Source organism: Rhineura floridana, chromosome 18 (genome assembly GCF_030035675.1).
Source record: "Rhineura floridana isolate rRhiFlo1 chromosome 18, rRhiFlo1.hap2, whole genome shotgun sequence".
Lineage (NCBI taxonomy): Eukaryota > Metazoa > Chordata > Lepidosauria > Squamata > Rhineuridae > Rhineura > Rhineura floridana.
The window spans coordinates 25581286-25602086 of record NC_084497.1 but is presented as its reverse complement, the minus strand read 5'-3'; the positions used below and the strand labels follow the sequence as shown (position 1 = coordinate 25602086).

The following is a 20801-nucleotide window of genomic DNA, read 5'->3' as shown; positions in this document are numbered from 1 at the left end:
GGTTCCACGCTCAGAGAGTAAGTTGGCCATTAAGATACCAAAAAAGTCGTACACAAAATGTACTCATTGCTAGAGACTGCAGAAGAGTAAACAGGCAGCAAGACTTTGCACCATTTTCTGCAACAAGGACAAGCTCCCAGTTATTTCAATGGGCCTCAGAGATACCCAGAGTGCCTCTGAAACTCAGCATGATATCATACGTTAGAACTCAGGCAGATTCAATGACAAACAAACATTTGGGCTGCCAAGTAAGGCCAGCTGAAATGTGCAGATCTCCTCTATCCATGCACCTCACATTTCAATACAGAAAGCGCTTTTTGGTGGTGGTGTTGTTTTAAGTCAGATTCGGATTTTGGGACGAATCCACTTCAGTACTGTTCTTTTTACTCAAGCACAAATCTGCATGCCCAGCATTTCAAAGAGGCACAATGACAGACAGGTGAGCTCAACTAGAAAGCATGCTCAGTACACCTGTTAATTGGGATCTCTTTAGTGGCATGTGCAACAGCTATTTTTATACCTGCGTATTAACTCTGTATGAGACTGAACATATGGGACTGGGCTGGGAGCTCAAAGGGGAAGCGCACCTAATTTTGCAGTACAGAGCATGCATACGCTCACGCATGCACACACACACACAGTCGCTCGAAAATGAGTCTAGAGAAATTCAGACCCACAGTTTGCAACCTCAAGATACAAAGCTAACCCTGAGAAAATAACATACAAATACACACATTGCACAAATTATACTGAATTGATGGGGCATAAAAACAAGGAAACACAAATTGTTGTTATCCTCGCCACCATCAAAACTATGACTGCAATGAACAGAGAGAGAGAGAGAGAGAATGAATGAATGAATAGGAGGAGCAAGGTTAATAACAGGTAATATGTTTGCAAAAGACATGGAACGGAAAGAAAAGTCAGATTCTACTTCTCTTTAAATTTTATTCCCAGATGTGAATGGATATCATTCTTACACCTCTGGCAGACAAGGTGTGTGGTGACAGCCACTAGGCTAAGCCGTCTTTGAAAGGCAGGGTTAAATAACTTCATGGAGAATGAAGCTATCACTGGCTATATGAAACCTCCCAGTCTGGAGGCACCAAATTGCATCCAACGTCACTGAAATCAATGAACACAATGAGCTTGGGTCCATTCATTTCAACGGGTCTACTCTGAGTAAAACTTAGTGGGATACAACCTATAGGATCATTCGGTTGTATCCAACCAAGTACTCAGAGTAGACCCATTGAAATTAATGAACCTAAGTCAGCCATGTCCACTAACTTCAAAGGGTCTACTCTGACTAGGCCCAGCCTTGGATACGCCCCATTGTTGCTAGGGAGCAACAATGGGAAAAGGGTCCTCGTCTTCATGCTCTGGTTGTGGCCTTCCCAGACACAACTGGTTGGCCACTGTGAGAAACAGGATGGAGCACTCATCTGTTCCAGCAAGGCCCTCCCTTCTGTTCATGCGCCTCTCCCTCAGAGAGTCGCGAGGCAGAAGAGTCCGTCCAAAGAAACATCCGGGAGATGAGGGGCTGCCAAAATGGATGCGACCAAAAACCATCAGCTAAACTCAGATGCTTAGCAGTTGAACAGACACCAGGGACAGTGCCCAGTGAAGTCAAATAGGAGGTCATTCCCAGGACTCAAGCCGCCCATCTGCATGCATGTTGACTCCCAGGAGAGAGGGTGGAAAGAATGATGGCCTGCCACATCCCGGAAAGAAAACAAGCACAGAGGCAGGGTTCTACTTTCCCTGTACATTACAAAGGACCGTTCTATTTTTTGAGCTGCCCAAAAGAAGCACCTCACACATCAGTGTATTGCTCCCTCTGGGTACTTGCAATCGGAACACACTCTCTGCAGGGCCCCACCGCTGGTGGCCACCTCAGGCAAAGCAAACAAATCCAATTTGTCCCGGGTGCACCTGCTGAGCACCTAGTGAAAGGTGCTCTGCAAAGGACCAAATACCCCGAGCAGGTAATTCCTCACAGGATGTCCCCTCAGCCCACAAGGCTAACACACATCGTCATCATGTCCATCTTTCTGGGGTGGTCTCTCTACCGTAAGTGCCTCCTTGGGGCCATTCGATTAGCTGCTGTGGGAAAGAGAATGCAGGTCTAGACAGGCCACTGGCCTGATCCAAGATCCGTTCCTATACTTGACCACTGGCCATGCTGGCTGGAGCTGATGGTAGCCTCACAGTAGAGAAAGGCTGCATTCTCTCCAGAGAGGTAGCTATGTGCATCTCTTGAAGCAAAACCAACCAAGGGCCATGTGGCACCTTAAAGACTGTCAAATTTATTTGTGGACCAGAGTCCACGTCATCTACTATATATTATAGATTTCAGAACGAATGCTCTGGCATCAGAAAGACCCCTCAACATTTAAGTGGACTTCTTTTGCCAACAAGCAAAGCATCTCTAGACTTCAACAAAATCCTCCACTCCCAGCTGCAACTGTTCATTCCCTACAAGGAACTGAACATTGTTCCCTATGCTAATCGCTAAAGCAGTTTATCTTTAATGATATTCCCCTAACTTCCTGTCTGCTTTCTAGAGTTAGCAGTCCCCAATCCAGAACTAAAGTGGCACAGGTGACAAATTCAGCTCATATCAGACAGGACAGAAAACAACTCCTGATGGTAGAAGTCCATTCTGGGGGGCCCAGTTGGAGACTTTTCAACATGTGGGTGGGCGGCAGGTAGCCCTCTGGCAGACAAGTAACAAGGTTAAGCATCTCGTCAAAGTGAGATTTTCATCCCACCTAGTATCTGTACTGGATTTGAAACTCTTTTTATACGTGCAATTATTTCAACTGCTTTTAATTGTTTTTATATATGCAATGGTTTTATATAATGCTTTTACTGAGTTGCAAAACTGCTTAGGAGATGCTTCACAGGGAGTGATTCATAAATGAAAGGAGTAATACTAATAATGAGAGCCAGTGTGGCATAGTGGTTAGAGTGCTGGACTATGACCTGGGAGACCAGAGTTCAAACCCCCACACAGCCATGAAGCTCACTGGGTGACCTTGGGCCAGTCACTGCCTCTCAGCCTCAGAGGGAGGCAATGGTAAACCGCCTCTGAATACCGCCTACCATGAAAACCCTATTTCTAGGGTCGTCATAAGTCGGGATCAACCTGAAGGCAGACCATTTCCATTTTCAATACTAATAATAATTCTAGATGGTTCAGAAACTTTTGTCCAGTCTCTGCCCAGCGTAAGTTCCCACCACCATCAGGATGTGGCCCCCACCAAAGGATTGCCCTGAGGAAACATAGTCTTCAACAGGGGGGGAAGGGGGGCCCTACCCCCATCACTCTCCTTATTGCAAAAAGTCCAATCTTTTCTGTGGTGGCAGGGTTTTTGTTGTTGCACAAGACCTCCCAGTCACCTGTGATTACACAACATGAATTTGCCAGCATGCGACTGAAACCCACCAGAGACAATCTGGAAAATGATACTGAAGTTCTTTAAACTCCTCAGTCGAGCAGGCAGCTGCAACCCTACTCTTGAAATATGGGGCAGGAAGGTGTCCCAGCCTAGAACAGAATGTTTAACGCACATCGACACCAAGGTTTGCTGTCTGGGGGGGCTGAAGGTCCAGAGCAAAGTCTTTTCGCCACAACCCACAGCAAGGATGGAGTTGTGGGGGCACGTCGCCCAGGCCTCTTCTCTTCAAAAGGGAATCTAGGCAAATATTTGCAGACAGCATCAAGAGAGGATGTCAAGTAGGTCAACACGGCTGCCTGAGATGAACCTTCCGCTGCTTCAGAGACAGTTACATAAGACGTGCGCGGGGGCCAGGAGAGTGAGGTTGCTCTTGCCTAAACTAAACCAAACTAAGCTCTTCCTCTGCATGGGCCATTCAGGATCAGGTGTCTTATAAGATGGGAGACTTTATCTGCCTGAAATGGCTGCATTCCGTTGGAAAGACAGGAAGCTGCCTTATACCGTTACGCGGGGTACAGAGAAGATTTTATCCCTCTCTCATAATACTAAAACACGGGGACATCCAACAACGCTGAAGATTCAAAGATTCAAGACAAGAGAAAGGACTTCTTCACCCAGCGCATAGCTAAATTGTAAAGCGGTAGCAATGGACCTCCAACTTGGACGGCTTGAAAAGAGGACTAGACAAATTCACAGGAGGATAAGGCTGTCCATGGCTAGTAGCCACGATGGCTATGGTCCACCTCCACTGTCGGAAGCAGTGTGCCTCCAAATATCAGTTGCTGGGAATCATAGAAGAAGAATTTTTATTGTACTAGCCACTGGCCTTGACAATGTTAAAAGATGCCCCGCTGGGTACAACGGAATAAGAATAAATGTTATAAGAATAAAATTAAAATCCAATGTAATTTTATAAAACATTTAACGCAATACAGCCAGGTCCAACTTAAACCAAGTACACAAGCAGAGAGAGCGCTATTGTGGCCCTGCTTATGGGCTCCGTTGGGGCATCTGGCTGGCCACTTCTCCCGACAGGACTGGGAAAGGCAATCCACGTCTTAAATCCACATTCAGGCGAGCAATACGGAGGTGGAGCAATGCTGACTCGACATAAAGGCCGCTTTCTGTCAGATGCCAGGGATTAAACGTGGACCCAACGTATGCAAATAATGCATCCTCTGACTGAGCGATGGTCCCTTCCAAACACTCACAGAAAGACACCAGGAAAGTTATCCTGGAGTTCTTGTTTGCCATCTTCTAAGGTGGAGAGGGAGGCTCTACAGTGGAGTTTTGTTTTTTTTAAAACATTAGACAGCTGATCATGTGCGGAGCCAATGGGGTGTGATGGTTAGAGCTTCAGACGAGGACCTAGGAGACCAGAGTTCAAATTCCCATTCAGCCATGAAGCTCAATGAGTGACCCTTGGGCCAGTCGCTGTCTCTTGGCCTCATCTACCTCACAGGATTGTTGTGAAGGTAAAATGGGGGGGAAGAGGGGAACAACCACGTACACCCCTTGAGGTCCTTGGGGGAAAGGTGGGATAGAAATGCAATAAATAAATAAAACTCTCCCAGATACATAGGACTACTGACAAGTTTCTATCTCGGCTGGGACTGTTTAGGGGTGGGGGTGAGGCAACACTATTCTTATGAAGCGCTCGGTTTTTTGGTGTTTTCTGTCTGCTTTTCAGAGGTACTAAAGTGTGATGGTCCCTCCGCTACTACACAACCTACACACATTTCGCTGGGCTCCTCTCAACAGCTTCCGTTAAAATGAACGGAGGCTGCAATGCTTTATGGAATGTGCAGGGCTGTTTTAAAGGGGAGGGGGGAAACACCAGGAAATACAAAGGGGGGGTGACTAGTGACATGCTGTGAATAAATCCCACCCCTCTAGAAATCCATTAAATGCTACCCCAAACATCAACACACATACCCCATATGCCAGAGTGGCCAAGAAAAAAAAACACATTTCCATCAAAGCTTGACCTTAATTGCAAGCTACTCCCAGAAGAGGTTGCGACACAGATGTGGGAAAATGCCTTTTTAAGGATTTCAGCTGGGGGGGGGTATGTGTTCTGTGAGTAATTAAATTAATGGTTTAGCCTTCAACACACAACTTGCAGCTGAATGCTGTAAGGCTCTGATCCCAGTGGGTTCTGACCTTGCAATATTCCATGGCAGGGAAGAGGGAGAAATATCCTATCCTATCTTGTTTACTGACCTATCTGTAGCCAAGGCCAGGGGGAAAAAAATCCCTACCATTTTTAGAATTCTCAAAAAGAAAAGAAAAGGCCTCTGATTATTAGTCCTCAAAAGCTTATGCCACAGTTGTTATTAATTTCATTTATGATTCTCTTCCCTTGAGGCACCCAGAAGCGATTTTCAATATCTAAAACTGTTAACATATATAAAAACAGTTAAAACAAGTGCAGACATAAACACAACGTTAAAAAAAAAAACCACACGAAGTTTAAAAACAACACCAGCACATCTATAAAATCAATTCAAATCCAACGCAGATACCAACAGGGATAAAGCTCTCAATTTAGAAGGCTTGAAATAAATCTGTTAGTCTTTAAAGGCGCCTGCAAGACACCATGTTGCTTTCCATGCAAGAGACTCAACGCGGCTGCCCCTCTGGAAATGCAATTAAAAAATGAGGCCCAGACGTTGCAACCCAGGTTGCTGATCTTAAACAATGGGATATAATGCAATAGCACTATTTTACCGCTGACCATTTAGGCCTCCCTGGGACTTTCAAGATGGTATATTGCTCTCAAAATATGGCTACAATTAAAAAGGAGTTTTTGTTTTTTTTATAAAGGCCTTCGGATCCAGAGAGCATTCCATCTTCAGTCTGCACCGCACGCCTAGCTCAGTAACTCCCTTCTCTGGTACAGCAGGAAAAACTCCATCAGTACCAAGGAAGCCTACAGAAGAGAGGGGGAAAGCCAGAAAAGAAATCTCAGGATCCTAGCATCGTAAGAATTAAAAGATTTAAGTGTGAGCATTGCATGTTTCGTGGGGAGCGGGGAGAGATATTATGATAGTTCTGAACTGAAGAGACCACTAATTGTGCATGCAGAACTGAGCCACTAAATTCCTAATCAATAACTAATTTTGCCGCAGGACCCAAGCCAAGCCTGGCTCCCTTAACCAGCTGCCAACACTGTCTTTGGAATTGGCAATCTGGGTGCCAAAGTACCCCACCCCGTGAGTCCAAATTGGTCCAGTGATTGCCAGATGTCGACATCTGCCCTAAATCACTGCTGTGTCCGTTTCTGACCAACCCACAACCAACACATTTCCTTCCAAAATGAAATGGCAAACCCCACCTCATAATTAAGACACATGATACTCAGATGCTCTCTCTACCACTCATAGAACCAGAAGAGCTGCTTCTCCCTGTCAGTTGATTATCAAAATGACAAACTGCCCATTTGCGGGCTTGCTGTTGGGTGCTTAAAGCAAAAGCAACTTCCAAATGTCGTACGGGCCAAGCACAAGCCTCTGCTGTAATAAGAGTGCAACCTTGTTGCCAATTGTATTCCACGGAAAGATGCATTTTGCCTATAAAAATAAAACAAAAGCAAGTGATTGTATGAGAGGACCCTCATCGGGAGAGGCTGAAATGCATCAAACCCAAAGTTCAATGGGAGACTGATCCTTTGATTTCTGCACTCAAAAACCTCTACTTTTAGGAAACCACACAGCAGTAGTGCAGGGTCCCTTCATGATAATCATGCAATGCCCCCTCACAGCCCCCTTTCCCAAGTCTCCCTCATTCTCCCTACCACATTGCGAGTCCACACTCCATTGCAACAGACATCCCTAGGAGATAATCAGCATGAAAGGGAAGGTTGTGTGTTAGCTACTGAGAAGGGTCTTCACAATGACTGACTCACCTTCTTTCATCTGATTGGCTCCAATCAGCACAGAAGTACAAGGACTCTTCTCATTGGCTAACACGTTCCCTTTTCATCTCATACATCGGGACCAGGCTGGGACCCTGCTCCAAAAAAAATACCTGGTCTACGACCCCTTGCCACCCCAGAAGACTACGCCCCTGCCACACAGAAAAGTCCTTAGGTACCCAGAGTCAGATTTCCCTGGTCGCATCCACACCACTCATTTGAGGCAAATGGCTTCCCCCAAAGAATTGTGGGAACTGCCGTTTACCCCTCACAGAGCTACAATTCCCAGCACCCTTAAGAAAAATACAGTTCCCAGGATTCTTTGGGGGAAGCCACGTGCTTTAAATGTATTGTGCGGACATGACCCCGGGCAAAATCTAAAAATTAATATCTGGCCATCTCTCGTTACAAATGCCAGGGTTCTAATTCCTTCATTTAAATAAATCCATGTTTACCTGTATTTTTTGAGAAAAGCTACATGTTTTTCAGCCCACACACTGTTCAGTGACTTCATCTGGATGCTTCAACAGAGCTGGCATAGCATAGAGGCAGAGCTTGGGAAAGTTACTTTTTTAAACTAAAACTCCCATCAGCCCCAGCCAGCATGGCCACTGGATTGGGCTGATGGGAGTTGTAGTTCCAAAAAGTAACTTTCCCAAGCTCTGCATAGAGCATAAGAGGATGAGCCTTACTTGGGAGTAAGTCCCGCTGAACTCAATGGGGCTTACTTCTAATTACATAGATATTGGATTCCACTGTCAGTTACTAACTGGGTGCAGAGGGGTTTTTTTTTTTTGCCATGAACACATTTCTGGTTTTTATGCAAGCCTCTTCCTCATCCCCTTTGTGATAACGGGCTCAAAATTGTTGATTTCAATTAGTTTTAAAACGTATTTAAATACCTGTTTTCAACAGTCTTTTACTGATACTTTATGGTTTTTGCACACTGTGTTGAGGTTTTACTACAGCCAAGCAGTATATAAATTTTGTTTAAATAATTCAAATAAATAATAAATAATATTGGCCAACCTTACAGAGTTAGGATGACCGTGTCATGTGAAGCACTTTGAACATTTGAAAACATTACATACATGCTGAATTATTATTAATGAGGTTCAGCGCTGGAAAGAGATCCTGCTCATTTGCAATGTTATGAAAGTGGTATGTGCATAATTCGGCTTTCTGTTCCCTTTAAAGGGAAGACATTTTCCCATGTGTGCTCTCTCTCTCTCTCTCTCTCTCTCTCTCTCTCTCTCTCTCTCTCACACACACACACACACACACACACACACACACACACACACCCTTCAACCTCATTTCCATCTGGCTAATGCGGTATTAATACTGAAACTTCCAGCTGCATTGCCAGCGCAATAGCGCCTTGAACATTTTGTTCTGGCAGAGATGAACGCTCAGAGGCTCCCATTTCCCCAAAAACAAATCAAAAGGCTTGGTGCATGTATAAAAAGCAAGCGTTGAACAAAAAGCAGAGGCCTTTGTACACAGGCAGGCAGGCAGACTGGACAGGGTGGCTGGCTCCAGGACAGAGAATGAATGGATAATGGTCACATCCACACCATACATTTAAAGCAAATTCAACACACATTTAAAGTACGTTATTTCCCCCAAAGAATCCAGGGGGCTGTGGCTTTGCAGAGTTAGAATTCCCAGCACCGTTAAACTACAGTTCCCCAGATTCTTTGGAGGAAAGCCATGTGCATTAAATCTGCTCTAAATGCATGGTGTGGATATGACCAATACTTCCCATACCTTGCCACTTTTTGCTTTAGTACCTAAAAAATAAACCAATACTAGGCTTTTATCATGAAGGATAAGGCTATTTTCATGGAGGATAAAGCTACTGACAGCTACTAGCCGGCTGCTGGAAAATGCAGGAGGGAGAGTGCTCTTGCACTCAGGTCCTGCTTCCAGATTTCCCATGGGCATCTGGCTGGCCCCTTAAGCAATTCCCATTCATTTCAAGGGGCTCATGAATGCTCATTTCAAGGGCAGTGTTCTCTTCTGGGCAGTCTTCCAGGAACCATATGCTGGCGGTAAAAATCTTGATCATGCTTTAACTCACCTTATTCAAAGCTAAAAAGCCCCCCCACACATACCTAACTGGTCACTGTGTTCAGCAGGAGAGGGCCATCCTGCAGTTAACTAGAAATGTGGAAGGCGGGGGGGGGAGAGAAATTCAGGGGGGGAAACATGGCTTTTGTTGATGTTTTCTTCCTAAGCCTTTTTTTTTCTTGAAAAACTGGGGGAAAACATTTTCAACCGGGCCTTCACAACTCTAGCAGATACCATCCTATCAGGTGGTCTGTTCTACACAAGACGTCAGAATCTTGCCGTGACCTTTTGGAACTCCCTCCCACTGCATATCAGACAGGCACCTTCTCTACTGCGTTTCTGGCGTCTGCTAAAGATGATCCTATTTCAACAGGCCTTCTGAAATCTTTATCCCAGTTGGCATCTCTCGTGGATTTGAACTTATTTTAGTCCCATTCACACCATGCATTAAAAACGCATTCCAAGCACATGGCTTCCACCAAAGAATCCCAGGAACCATAGTTTGATGGAAATTGTGAAAGGTAAACTGCAGTTCCCAGAATTCTTTGGGGGAAGCCATGTGTTTGAAATGTATGGTACCAATGTGACTTATATGCATGTGCTGCTGTTGTTTTAAACTGTTTTTATATTGATACTTTTTTTAAAAAAACGTTTTTACATATGTAACTTTTTTAATGTGTGTAACAGTTTTGTGTAAATTACTGTATCGTAAATCGCTTCGGCATGCCTCACGGGAAGTGATTCATAAATGAAATGTGTTACTATGTATTTATCTGTCTTTTAAAAACCATCTTACGGTCACAACCACAAACCCCATGAAACAGAACACTCTTAAGTGAAAGCACCTAGGTAGAGGCAAGTCCAAGGCTTCCAATTCAAGTTGCCCAAAATTAGCCAAAGAAAATGCAGAAAACCACACTGACGGGGGCGTTTCAGAGAGGACAGAAGAGAGAATCCTGGCTTTGGGTTCCACATCGTTCGCAAGACTGCTGTCAACTGCTGTGGTGTTTCGTCAAGAGTTTTTCCTTCCTAAGAACATAGGAAGCTGACTTATACGAGATCAAACTGTCCATCTACCCCAGTAAGGGTGGGCAGCAGTCACCTCTCTAGAGTCTGAGACAAGGGAGTTTTTTCTCATAATTTGGCTACCTGATCTTTTAACTGGAGATGTCCGGGATTCAGTTTGGGACTTTCTGCAAACAATCATATGCACCTCCACTGAGCCATTGGTCCCCACTCTAGCCCCCAAAAAACTGGTTTTAATACTACCAATAGTAATATAAAATGGCTATAAATTCCATAGGATGCCTGTAAAATTCCACACAACCCCTTATGAATAAAATGATAGTTGTATTCTGCCTCCACGGTCGAAAGCAGTATACCTCTGAACAGTGCTGGTGCCAAAGGGTGGCCACATCGGGCCCTGGCCAAGGGCCCTTGGCACCACAGGGGCCCCTGAGGGACCCCTCAATAGGGTGGGGGAGGAGTAGCGCTCCCCTTCTGCGATCTGTGGGTAGCTGCCGCAGATCACAGGGAGGGAGCTTGCAAACAGCCCACCTGTTCACTGGCTCCACCTATCTGTCTTTCCTGTTTTTTGCAGCTGCGCACGCAGGGCTGCCATTAACCAAGATGGCGGATGAAGTTTCCCTGAGGTGCTGATGCCCCTGCCACCATCTTGGTTGATGGTAGGGATGCGCGTGCATAGCACCATGTATGCCATCAACCAAGATGGTGGCAGAGGCTTCAGCTTCTTAGGGAAACCTCAGCCACCTTCTTGGTTAATGGCAGCCCTGCGCGTGCACAGCGTGCAGCCGCAAAAGACAAGAGAGACAGGTAGGGGGCGCATACATGCACATGTTGTGTGCGCATGTGCCTGTATATCAGGGCCCAGAGCAGGCTGGTGCCCAAGGGCCCCAGCATGCCTGGCGCCAGCCCTGCCTCTGAATACCAGTCACTGGAAACTGCAATAGGGGAGAGTGCTCTTGCACTCGGGTCTGCTTGCAGGCTTTCCATATGCTTCTGACTGGCCCCTGTGAGAACAGGGTGTTGGACTAGATGGGCCACTGGCTTTTCTAGGTTCTTATGCAATATGCTCCCAAGGGCACAGCTAAAGAGAAGAGCTCTTGCATTCCACACCACATGCAGCCTTCAAAACGCACTGAAGGACAGCCTCCGACAAACACACACAAGTCTTTCATTTGGGAAGGCACAACCTGCTTTGCACGGTGTTAAACGAGAGCAGGAAGAAAACCTCTGTATTACCAATATCTGGAGTTTTCTACAATCTGCATCCTTTCCCGCCCCCCCGGACAGCTTTTTGCCCAGCGGTGAGACAGAGTGTTCCCCTCCCCTTGCTGGAGACAGCTGACCCAGTTCCAAGTTGCACTGACCCACTTCTCTCGTGTCAGGAGCGCAGCTATTGTAGTTCTTCCAAAGAAAGGTTGGCCAAAATTCTTGCTGAACATTCCAGTCCAACGGAAAACATTTCCCCCTCTCAGCCATTGATATTTTCAGGCGGATGCAGCCCTGGAGGCAAACGACATCACGAAAACCATTTCTTACACTTGGACACGAATGGAGCCCTTGCAAAACGCGCACCGCCAAGGTTTCTAACCCAGCTCAGAACCCTCAAAGGGAGATCGCAGGCACTACTCAAGACAAAAGAGGGGCAGGGGCCATACCTTACGTTCAGGGGAAGGAGCCATACAGCACCTGCTTTGCACACAAAAGGTCCTGGGTTCAATCCCAGCATCTCCAGTTAAAAAGGATCTTGGGGAAAGACCCCAGCCTAAGTCTTTGGAGCTATTCCCAGAGCCATAAAAGCCTGCGGCTAGACGGGCCCCATTCACATGGACACGAAGCCTCTCCTTAATATACTTGGGCAGCTTTTAAAAAAAAAAAAAATGCAGAAGACCAAGGCAGACAATGGAAACTAGGCTCACAATAGTCAGCCTATTTGGTACCTATTTGGTACCAAGCCAGATTTCAGTCATGGAGTGGGAGATCCAAGCCCCGTCTCAATCACTGCCTCCCTCCCTTCCATTCTCAGTTCCCTATTTGTAACCACCACAGGAGAGGCGACCCATGTCCTAGAGGCCTGTTGCAAGGACAAACATTATGTACCCAGTCAAAAGTGCCACATACGGTTATTCACAGTCATCCAGAGCTGGAGCTGCGCAAATTGTTCCTTAAACCCATTCCAGCACGTGTTCTTCAATTGTTTTCAAAGCATGTTTTGAAATTGCGTTTTAAAATTTGTATATTTGTTTTTAATTGCTGTAAGCCACCCAGAGAGCTTCGGCTATGGGGCGGTATATAACTGTAATAAATAAATAAATGTAAATAAATGAATAAACCCCACTTCTGAAGCAGTTTGCAGGGACGCATTCTAGTCCTCCTCTATGCCTCCCCTCTGCACCGCAGGGCAACATTTCCTTAACAGCTTGGCATGGAAGATAAAGCTATCGATGGCTACTAGCCACAATGGCTATGCTCTGCCTCCACAGAGGGTATGCTTCTGAATACACTCTGCTGGCACTATGCAGGAGGGAGAGAGTGCTCTTGCACTCAAGTCTTGCTTGCAGGCTTTCCCTTGGGGTGTCTGGTTGGCCACTCCGAGAACCAGATCCTGGACTAGGTGGGCCACTGGCCGGGTCCAGCAGGCTCTTCTGATGGCCACACAAGACAATCTGAGCCCCTGCCAAGCCTACTTCCTCCCCAAAAGCACCAACAGCAACAACATAAGAAGAGGCTGCTGGCTCAGGCCAGCGGCCCATCTAGTCATACTATCATAGAATAGTAGAGTTGGAAGGGGTCTATAAGCTGCCGAGCCCGGTTCCCCCTGCTCAATGCAGGAATCCAACTTAAAGCATCCCTGACAGGTAGCTGTCCAGCTGCCTCTTGAATTCTTCCAGTGTTGAAGAGCCCACTACCTCCCTAGGTCATTGGTTCCATTATTGTACCGCTCTAACAGTTAGGACGTTCTTCCTGCTGTTCAGCCAAAATCTGGCTTCCTGTAACTTGAGCCCATTATCCTGTGTCCTGCACTCTGGGATGATCGAGAAGAGATCTCGGCCCTCCTCTGTGTGACAACCTTCCAAGTACTTAAAGAGTGCTATCGTATCTTCCCTCTGTCTTTCAGGGTATTCATTATCCCAATTTTGAATCGTCTGCAAATTTGATATGCCTTCCCTGCACCTCCTCATCCAAGGCATTAATAAAAATGTTGACGAGCACAGTGGCCAACCAATTGCTTCAACGGGAAACATGCAAGCAGGACCAGAACACAAGAGCACTCTCCCTTCCTGCAGTTTCCAGCAATTGGTATTCACCTCCAACTATGGTACCCGCTGATAGCCTTATGCTCCACAATCTTATCTAATCCTCTGTTAAAACCATCCAAATGCTGTCTTCTGGACCATTTAAGCTGCAGATTACATCACCACTGCTATCACCCTATCCCCATCACCACATCCTCATATATCAGGGGTGGAACCTATCATATAAAATAGGGAGGGAGGGGGTCTTTGTTGTATTTTTCACCTCCCGCCCCAATCTAATTTGGGAGAAAGTTCCACCTGGTATGATGTAGTGTGATAATGTCACAGCACACCGTGGCTATTTTAAAAAGCTATCATTGCTAGGATTTTTTTTAAGGATTGTTTTCAAGGTTGTTGTTTTTTTACTGCACTGTAGGTTTGTTAAATACTGCATTGTTTCATTGTATTGCAGGTTTGTTAAATGTTGCATTGTTGAATTGTACTGCACTGTAGTTTTTAACATTGTATTATATTGTAGTTTCTCATGTTTCATTGTTTGATACAGGGTGTGTGTATCTGTTATTTTGTAAGCCTCTTAGAGACTGACTTAAGTGGCATATAAATATATGAAATAAAAATAAGTTTAAAACTTAACTTGTTGTTGTTGTTATTATTTTCAAACCAGCAAGCTTCAGTTCCTCAAAGGGCTGGATGGAAAGCTTCAAAACACACACACAAAATTGAATGGAATTCAAACTGTAATGCAATGAAATACAATATATAAGAAATTAAAGAAACAAGAATACAATAAAAAAAGCATACAGCGTCAAGCTCCGCACATTACGATTGCTGCTACAGGGAGAAAAATCATTTAAGTTGTCCACCAAGACCCAATTTTCAAATGGTCTGTGGGAGGAAAAACATTTGGGGGGAACCATTGCCCCAGACAAATGCCCTGAGGTCTAAGAACATAAGAACATAAGAACATCAGAAGAGCCTGCTGGATCAGGCCAGTGGCCCATCTAGTCCAGCATCCTGTTCTCACAGTGGCCAACCAGGTGCCTGGGGGAAGCCCGCAAGCAGGACCCGAGTGCAAGAACACTCTCCCCTCCTGAGGCTTCCAGCAACTGGTTTTCAGAAGCATGCTGCCTCTGACTAGGGTGGCACAGCACAGCCATCATGGCTAGTAGCCATTTAGCCCTGTCCTCCATGAATTTGTCTAATCTTCTTTTCAAGCCATGCAAGCTGGTGGCCATTACTGCATCTTGTGGGAGCAGATTCCATACTATGCGCTGAGTAAAGAAGTACTTCCTTTTGTCTGTCCTGAATCTTCCAACATTCAGCTTCTTGGAATGTCCACGAGTTCTAGTATTATGAGAGAGGGAGAAGAACTTTTCTCACGATCCAATGCAAATATTTAAAAAAATAATTAAAATTGAGATTTGGGGATGAGAAAGAAGGGATAGAGGGGGTTAAAGCATGCACGGCCCTTGTCGCAAGGGGGGCAGCGTCAAAGGCCAACCCTTTTGTGCCCTTAAATAAGCAAGGCAGCATCTGCTCATTCTCCTGAAAAGGATCGCCCCAGCACGGTCACATGGTTCTCAGATGACCATGGTCACGTTAGGGGTGGAAAAAACAGCCACACAAAGGGGTACGGCAAGAGAGAGAGGAGAGACTGAACTTTGTAATGAAGAAGGGATCAGCAGCTCCGGGGGGGGGGGAGAAAAGCGTGTGAAAATGTACTCCTCATCCAGGCATCAAAGGTTTTCCCTGCCACCACCTCCCCACCTCCATTCATTCCCCACTTTGATATGCAACTAACAAAATACCACAGTACTGCTGCAAGTAAATTATTATTGCCCTGGAGAAAGATTTCAATTCTTAAAAAGAGAAAAATACAGTCACGTGTGTGTTGAATTTAGTGTGTTGCAAGAGAGCCCGTGTGTCAGCCCGATGCAGATCCTCTACTCTTTTCCCTGGGTTACACAATCATCCAGCGAAGAATACACGCAAACCCAGCAAATGGTGCACGTACAGAGAAGTTTGCACACAGCATGGTCAACATGTATACTTTCCAAGTTATATTGGAGAATGTGAAATTGTCAGGATTGCCGTGTGGGAGACTGACTAGCCACGTCGCCTGAACAATGCATGGTATTCCCTATTGATGCTGTCTGTGTTTGTACATTTGCTAGTCATTGACGTGAATTCCTAGGGGCCCTTCCAGAGTGCGGTTTTATTTTTGCAAGTATCTTCTGCAACATGTCAGTGATACAATAAGGCCACATTCACACTGTACATTTATTCCACTATTATTCCATTTTAAACAGTCATGGTTTCCCCCAAAGAATTCTGGGAAGTGTAGCTTGTGAAGGATACTGAGAGTTGTTAGGAAAGCCATAGCCCCCTTACAGGCCGGCAATTCCCAGAGTTCTCTGGGGGAAAGGACTGACTGTTTAACTACTCGGGGAATTGTCACTGTGTGAGAATAGGGGTCTCCTAGCAACTCTCAGCACCCTTCACAAACTACACTTCCCAGGATTCTTTGGGGGAAGCCATTGCTGTTTAAAGTGGGATACTAGTGGAATAAATGTACAATGTGAATGTGGCCTAAGAGTTCATTAGCGGTAGATTTATATTAAACCGTCCACACATCATTCCGCTTTATTTAGTTCTCTGATGCGTCCTCAATGTCGTCTGCAGGGGCACTCTTGTGCTACAGTGCAGGAGAAGCGGGACAAAAAACGAACAGGAACATCTGCAGTATAAAAAGCTGCAGAATTTCATCCGGACTTACGGGTCACACACTGACTGGAAATGAGGCAGTACGCCCGCCCTGAAATTTTTGCAAACACAAACAGTATTAAAAGCGGAATGGTGTATAACTGCCCTGAGCACCCATCATCATGAATGCACAATAAAAAGGATGTTCTATGACCATGAATGCCAAGCATTTCACAGGAAGCATTACAAAAAAAAAAGACAATATACAACTCTACAAACACTTTGCTCCCAAACACAGACACGAAACAAGCAAATACTAAGGCAGCTTGTAAAGAGGCAGCGCTGGGTCACCAATGACCATCAAGAAGAGCCTCCAAGCCATCCGGCGGCAAATCATTCACAAAGTGTGCGGCAGCCAATTTATTTCCTGCTGACGGAAAGTACGTGCGATCAGCAGGGCGAGCACGCAGCACTGTGGGCTACTACCTTATTGTGGGCTAGTAACTCGTCTGTGCATTTAGATACACAAGAGCTCCACCTCAGATGGTCCAACGCGAACCAATTTGAAAGGAGTTCGTTTTGGAAGCCGGATAGACGTATGCAGGTGCCTGGGGTCCACATAGGTGACACAGTCTGCCAGTGACTGCTACCAGAAACCACAGTGAAACCAGCAAAGGCTTATGTATGACCTGCCATTGGTGTGGAAGTGCCTTTCCCTCTAAGACCACAAAGCAGAAGGCGGCTAGATTCCCGGGCTCCTCAATACCCTTGGGAAATCTCTGGGCTAAAGGTATCAAAGCCAGCCTTGCTTCCTCCTTAGCCTGCCTTCCCTTCCACGAGAAATACGACATTCCGCGCCACACTTATTTTATATTTGAAAGAGGAAGTTTCTCCCCCAGCGCCACGACTGAGCGGTGCCTTGGAGACAGACAGCCTTTGCCTCGTGCAGAGCCCTTTGTGGACCTGTTTTTCAGTTCTTCTAGCCAATCTGTCGCTTGTCATGAAACCAAAACTAAAAGAAAGTGCAACTGTCAAAATAACCAGCATCGACTTCTTTGGGGACAACAACCCAGAGGTCAGCAGATGTTTACTGTCCAGAAGGTCCCGGGTTCAAACCCTGCCATCTCCACTAAAAGGAGACAGCAGCAGGTGATGGGAGAGAACAATACATATACCAGAGAGCGACGGCCAATACAACGAGACAGCCCTGGCGCAGATAGGCAAATAAAGTCTGATCTGATATAAAGCACCTTCTCACTGTCCCAGTTGAAGTTATCCCTAAAGTGGATGAGCTGGATGTCGAAGTGGTATAATTTGAGTATGTCTCTGAAGCAAGGGTAACTAATGCAGTGCCCTCCAAATGATGGACTACAATTCCCATCAGCCTCAGCCAGGACCACAGGAAGCGGCCTTGTTGTTGTTATGTGCCTTCAAGTCGATTTTGACTTATGGCTACCGTGAATCAGCGACCTCCAATAGCATCTGTTGTAAACCACCCTGTTCAGATCTTGTAAGTTCAGGTCTGTGGCTTCCTTTATGGAATCAATCCATCTCTTGTTTGGCCTTCCTCTTCTTCTACTCCCTTCTGTTTTTCCCAGCATTATGATCTTTTATAGTGAATCACGTCTTCTCATTATGGGTCCAAAGTACGATAACCTCAGTTTCAACCAGAAGCGGCCTTACATCAGAGTCAAATCACTGGTCCATCTAGCTCAGTACTGTCTGCACTGACTGGCAGTGGCTCACCAGGGTTTCAGGAAGGGAGTGCTTCCCAGCCCTACTTGGAGATGCAAGGGATTGAACCTGGGCCCTTCTGCATGCTCTAACACTGAGCTATGGTCAGTGAACTCAATGGGAGGGAAATTATTTGCACTGGGTACATAGGAACACACTGATTCAGGCAGGGAGTGTCCCCCAGCCCTACCGGGGGATGCAGGAGGTTGAACCTGGGACCTCCTCCATGCAAGAAAGATGCTCTGTCACTGAGCTATGGCTTTTCCAGCAAGGCCAACGTTCAAGGAGGATGCAACACTGCAGCGCCACAAATCTGCACATTGGCAACATCTGCCTTAAAGGCTGCACTCCCCCAGCAGAAGCAGAGACGGCCTTCTGTCCTGTCGGCCCCCCAAGAGGCCAAGCAAGTTAATGTAAGTCAAAAGCTTGGGAAGGAGGGCTAATGGTCCACTTCTCTTTCTCTTGCGGCAAGATCCATGCCACACTCAAAGCCCAAGCTTTTAAGGACGCACGTCTGATGGAGGGGGGTGTTCAGAACCCGGGATTACTTGGAAGCTTATCAGGAATTCCTCAGTGCTGAGATCAATAACAGCAGACAAGATTCCAAGAAAAGGAGCTTGCCCGCCACTATCGATCTTCCCTTGGAATGTGCAGCTCGGTACATTCAGGGTCAATGCGAGGTTCAACAGGTCTGGCTGGGACTATGTGTGTATGTCTAATATGTACATGCGCCCTGAAGCATACCCCACCCCCAGAATCCTCCGCAATTTGCAAGGGGTCCATCACCAGACAAATGTATAGGAAGACATTTCCCTAGAAAGGGCAAAAGCCTAGAAACAAAATCAGCAACAACGAAGAGCAACTGATGATGTAAAAAAAAAAACAGGGTGAAAGCAGTTTGCTTATTGGAAGATACTTCTTGCCAGCCTTTATTCCCCTGATGAAGGCCTAAATATACAAAGGCTGAAACGTGTTGAGCTTGGATTACAAATAAATACTTATTTTTCTAGCATTTTGAGTTTCCTTCCTCCCATTCCCCCGGTTTCACATGCTAGCCACTTTCTGCTGTTGTAAAAAAACACACACACACACACCAATGAATGAATGATCAAAATATGAAAAACAAACCGAATCTATATTAAGTTTTCTCGTTTCTGCATGTGTATGCTTGCAAGCCTTCATTTCCCAAAGCTAAATAGCATTAATTAGTGTTATCTTTGAAAGAAGCACTCTACAGCCATATGTTAGGGTGGTCTCGCAACAATCTGGTTTCTCGCTTATCATGCCGGATCTCTCCCCACCCCAAATATCAAGGCGGGGATTGATAAAGGATTTGAACCCCGCCCTGATCTTGCCCAGGCCTGAATGTAAGCAACAGGAATTCTTTTGTTTCACCACACAGATCCCACTCATGCCCATGCTAAGGCACAAGGAGAGCAACACCTAAATGTGAAATTCATGCCAGTTTTCTTTAAATAGGGAAGGAAATATTCTCTCTGTCCTTAAAAAAACAAAAAAAATGAGTTGCCTCTGAAGAGTCATGCATGCCCTTAGAATCCATCACTGAGCCAAAAGACTCAAGAGGTACATGCCCACAGGTTTGCTGTTGCTCCTCAGGCAAGAATGGACTTGATCTCCAAAAATATCTGCAGATGTCTCACTGAGGAGGCAAAGGCCACCCTTCCTTGCTGCATGGCTTACCACTTTTTCTGGGCCTTAGCTGCACAGACAAAACACACATTGAACAGGCAAAGCTTTTCTGGTATTAAGATACAATGATAGAGAAAACTTTATCTGGCAAATTTCTGGCAGCCTTGCAGCTGTTGAAACACAACACACACAAATAATCTCAAGCCATCTGAACTGCAGTCCATTAGATGCGACACATCGGTGAAGACCCATTCTGCTGTTTCAAGCAGGCTCTACAACTACCCTTCAGCCTCCTTCAGTTCTGGGACCTGTTCTCCTGTATTTTTTTTTGCTGCCAGTTTCTGTGGTTTTTGTTTTTATTTTTTTGCTGTTGCAAGTATAACGGAAGGGAAAAAGGAAAAAGACACACCAGCTCACATTAACAGTAACAGATCGATCCTACAGATAGGTAGGTAGGTAGGTAGGTAGGTAGGTAGATTTAATTACTGTAGGACAAGTGTGGGGAACCTTTGGGGGCCCCTCAGCTGTTACGGAACTACAACTTCCATCATTTCACGCCATCGGCCAGGCTTGCTGAAGCTGATGGGAGTTATAGTGCAGCAATATCTGCAGGGCCAAGGGTTCCCCATGCCTGCTGTAGGGTGTGGAGCCCTAGTATTTGAATGAATACACCAGGCTGCCTCCCCAACCCAAATCACCACTCTTCCTTTGCTCTCGCCAGGGCTCTACAACGTAATTTTGTTATAAATCAGAAAATCTCAGCTTTCCTTTTAAAAACAAACAAAAGGCAAAATGTACTAAGTCTTCAAGGAAGGCAACTTTGACAACACGCCGATAAAAACGAAGCGCTGAACGACTGGGGCAAGTGAAAACAGGCAGAATGTTCAGTATGTTCTGTGGCTCTCTGGGATTTCCAAGTCAATCATCCTCAAGGGTTTTTCCCCCAATGGATTCCTCGGGGTTTTCATACAAACAATTCAA

General features: G+C 45.7%; 1 protein-coding gene across 5 annotated transcripts in view; it reads right to left on the bottom strand.

Annotated features, from left to right (window-relative positions):
- SKI (SKI proto-oncogene) overlaps positions 1–20801 on the bottom strand; it is a 172117-nt gene that overhangs the window by 118107 nt on the left and 33209 nt on the right. The gene's annotated exons all lie outside the window — the stretch shown is intronic.